The sequence below is a fragment of the Fragaria vesca genome, linkage group LG4, assembly GCF_000184155.1.
Source record: "Fragaria vesca subsp. vesca linkage group LG4, FraVesHawaii_1.0, whole genome shotgun sequence".
Classification (NCBI taxonomy): Eukaryota; Viridiplantae; Streptophyta; class Magnoliopsida; order Rosales; family Rosaceae; genus Fragaria; species Fragaria vesca.
Window position 1 is genome coordinate 16,829,666 of NC_020494.1, and position 4,397 is coordinate 16,834,062.

Consider the following 4,397-nt stretch of genomic DNA (forward strand, 5'->3'; position numbering starts at 1 on the left):
CCTCCCCGGCGAGTCCATTTTTTTCCAGTTTCCAGCGAGATCGACTTTGTTTGAAGTTTTGGGTGATCTCGCCTGAAAACCGGAAAAGAATGGACTCATCGGGGAAGGAAAGTGGTCGGGGACGCTGCTGGAGTCTTCTGGGGTGGAGGCGTGCCGTCGCCGGCGCCGGAGGGTGGAGAACGGATGGACGTCCGCACTTTAAGGCCGGTGCGGACGTCCGCTCCACATCCGGCCTGTATATATATATATCTCTATATATAAAGCGGATAATGGTGGTTTACTGTTCAATATTAAGCGGATGGAGTTGATTATTGTTCACTAAACAGTGTCGTGACCATTTTGCCCACCATTTTGTTCCGTTTTTTCATCCAACCCGTCTAGACCAAATTGATTGTTTTACCCCAAAACACCTTTACCAACTATACTACCACACATCCATGGTTAACATATGTACTTTATATATTTCCACCGATAATTTTCAAATTTTTCCCCACACGAAATTTTATCAATTTTGATTTTCAACTTTTATTGATAGGTACTCCTTATTACATGTATTAATGCTCGAAATTTTATCACTTTGATATTTCAACTTATTACATGTAATCTAGAGATCTTCATTGTTGATTATTGTTCAACTTTCTTTCAAAATGGAATTTAAATTTAGGGTTAAATTCGTTTTTTATTACTATCTCACTTAATTGTGTCATTTTTACTTGGGTCTCAAAAATGTGTTGTTTGTGAAAACCACACAATAATTGATTGAATAGAAAAAAAAAAATACACAATAATTAATCAAATGGATTGAAATAGCATTTTCACACGCGCGCGAGCGCGTGCACAAAGGCTAGTATGTATGAAACCGTGTCATTAGCTAGCTAGGACACATTGTTTGACGGCCAACCGATAAGAAATTATAAGTAATTTGACAAATCGATTTCATATCATACAGTGCAGCAAAATGAGCAAGCCACAACCATCAATCATGAAAACCTTCACTACTACTTGACTTTGGTCAAGGTCGTGCTGAAATCCCAGAGTTTAGTAGCCAAATCTGCATCTTTTGCCTGAGAGCTCGGCTTGGCAACATTACAGTCGCAAAGTATTTGCCGCTCACTCCCTTAACTTGTGGATTCAGTGCCACAAAGCATGTGGTTGCTGCTCCCTGCACAGCCATGTTCAAAATTAAGCACAAACTTGAGCAAACTCACATACACAGCAGAGGTTCTGTATACACAATCCTCCATTTGTATACGGTGGAAAGTAAACGAGTACCTGAGGAATAGATTTAGTGAAGAATAAACGCAGCACCTTCATAGCAGCTGTGTCAAGAAAAACATAGAAGGTTTCAAACAAGAGAAATTTTATTAACACATCCTTAATTACTATATACACATTTCATATTTAATACACCACTTATTAACTTTATTGTTTTAACATTTTACTACATACACATACTCAAACATCTTTCAACACCCTTATTTAAAATACAGAACTCATTCACTAAATACACATATTTTTCTAGATCTGCTACTCAATTTATTAAAAAAAAGAAATTCACATTAGTGAGATTTTTCTCAAAAGATTTCATATTTCCTCGTACTGTTTCACCTAATTGACATCTTCCTCGAAGGTTATTATTTTTCTCTAAAGCGTTTCACCTTGTTAAGATCTTCCTCGAACGATTTTCCTTTGTTAACATCTTCTCCCATTAGTTTTTCTCGACAAAATTTATTCCAAGGAGCCTCTTACTCAAACTGATTTCAAGAATTTTTGAGTCTACCGAATCAAAACAAAACAAGATAATACATCATCAAAATTCAACAATAGAACATTAGAATGCTCAATCTTGTGTAAAACTAAATTAATCAATTATTGGAAACCATTGCGTAATATTCATATGTGGTGTCAAAATATTGATACTCGACTCAAGTTAAAAATTAAAAAGTGTTAGAAGTTCAATAGCTAATATAAATGTCTTAAGCGAGATATTTTATTTCTAACTAGGTTTTTTTACTTTTAATATAAATGTCTCTTTTGATAATTTTACGTACCCCTAAATTCTTATATGATTTGTATAAAAAAGAGATGTGTATCTAGGCATTTAAAGATGTGTTAATAAAATTTCCTTTCAGACAAATCATTGATGACAAAAACTCCGATTATCATAGAATACAAAAGGTGATAAATAATGTAGAAATTGATTAGAATCATCACTGGAGGGAATCCTCCTAATCAAATGATACTGATAAAGTAGAGTAGACGAAGCTTACAATGTAAAAGGTTATCATAGCGCATAAGATTGGTGAGAATTGTTCCAGGGTGAACAGCGTTAGCTGTTATATCCACTCCTTCTTCCTGTTTAGTTCAAACATAAGTTACCAAGTCAAACAAAGAGGTACATATCAGTTTCATTGACAGTACACATGTTTGATTGACGACTTTAAGCAAATGAATACCTTGAGACGCCTGTTAAGTTCTTTAGCATGCAATACGTTTGCAAGCTTGGATTGTCCATAAGCATAATATTTTTTGTATCTGTAAATTTGCAAGTAAAAAATAGATTACTGACATGTATATATGTCTACAAAGACCTTTTCAATTTAAAAGAGCGTAGTGATAGAGGATTCATCAAATTAATGCTGCCGTAGTGTTACTTTGATTCATCATTGATTGCATCAAAACGAATTCCCTCAGGGTAGCTGTATTGATGGCCGAGGGATGATAAGTTAACAATTCTCCCCTCAATGTTGCTTTCTTTTGTGGTGTTTTTCATGGTCTCCAACAGAAGATCCGTTAGAAGAAAATGACCTGCAGATTGGATGGTTAATCAGTAACCAAAAAACTAATAAAAGAAACTCAAATGAAACTTATACATTGACCTACAGGACAAATCCAAAGGAATTAATGTTAAATAACAGAAGCACACCTACATGGTTAGTTGCAAATTGGAGTTCAATGTTGTCTTGAGAAAGCTTGAATGGGCTTGCCATAACACGTGCATTGTTACTTTCAACAAAGAAAAGATTCAGTTTATTTATTTTCAACACCAAAAATAAAAGTAGATTCTGTTTATGTAAGCTTTCCACTGCAATTTTCATGTATGAGAGTTGGAGCTAGCACAAACATACAGGTTAGCTTATTAGTACACATTGTACGTTGGTCTTTTCCTTAACAGTTCAAGCTTTAAGGGGCCAGCAGTTGTCGATTACTACAGTATCAGAACCACTAATCACTGATCATATTAACTTGAAAGTATATTGTCTACATTGTTTAACAGAACACACCATACGGAAACTCTTCCAGTGGCAGTAGTAACACTGGCAATCAGTAACTTACATAAGAATATTCAATGGAAGACCCAAGGCAATGTAATCTTCTGCAAACTTTCTAACAGATGCCAATGAACTGAGGTCTAACTCCATAACATCAATTTTAGCATCCGGAATTTCCTTAAGGATTGCTTCTTTTGACATTAGTGCCAGCATCCTTGTTCCTCACTGCCATGACTACATGAGCACCACGCAACACAAGAACACGCGTGGTCTCCGTGACAATACCACTAGAGGCTCCTGAGATGTTTGTGGAAATGCTTATCATGTAAGTTTAGACAAAATTCAGACTGATGATATAAAATGTATGATCATCTGAGATCCAAAAGATAATCCCTATCTAATACTAAAAGAACTTGTAAACAGAAGGAACCATCTTTCTCTCATATAGATACACAATATAATATGAATTTTCCAAAAACAAAGAAAATCCTAGAACAAAGAAGACCCTAGAACAGAACACCAATAATATTAATAGAATTCACTTCAAATCAGTGATCTTTCTCTTTTATATACCAGTTCATAGTTTCAATCTCTATCACTGGATTCTTATTCTGTTTGCTTAGGTGAAATATAGACTAACCTGTGACAATGGCAGTAAGACCAGTTGCATCAATCCCTTGTGTAACTTCCTCCGCTGTGGAAGTTGAAGAGAACCCAGAAGGACCTTTCTTGCTAAACAGTCCCATACCAGATGATACTCAGGTTTCAACTCTCAACACACAGACAGCTAACACAATATATATTTAGTACTCTTACCTCTGTTCTTATAATATTGGCAACATAGAGCGACAGCTAATGTTAATACAATAATAGTGCACCATTTAATATAAATTGTCAAGACAGCAATAGAATACATATTGATCTTTCTTTTTTTCATTTCTTTTTTTTTTCCTGGAAATATAATGGTCTTTCTTAAGTGGCAAAAGTTTCTGTGAAATTGTAGTAAGCAATGACGTTTATAATATTACTCTGCTGAAGATTACAAAAGGGACACAGCCGAGGAGATTATCTAAAATTAGCATTGAAATATGGCAGAATATGGCGACCATTTTGGACTATCAGGGT

General features: G+C 35.1%; 1 pseudogene across 1 annotated transcript; it reads right to left on the reverse strand.

Annotated features, from left to right (window-relative positions):
- Positions 1 to 998: 998 nt before the first annotated feature.
- On the reverse strand, positions 999 to 4,018 carry LOC101298795 (annotated as a pseudogene). The gene is made up of 8 exons (XR_184586.1): positions 3,913 to 4,018; positions 3,337 to 3,569; positions 2,927 to 3,006; positions 2,655 to 2,808; positions 2,457 to 2,535; positions 2,271 to 2,355; positions 1,273 to 1,319; positions 999 to 1,162 (listed from the first exon to the last, which is right to left on the reverse strand). The product of XR_184586.1 is annotated as a short-chain dehydrogenase TIC 32, chloroplastic-like (transcript).
- Between the last annotated feature and the right edge of the window lie 379 nt (positions 4,019 to 4,397).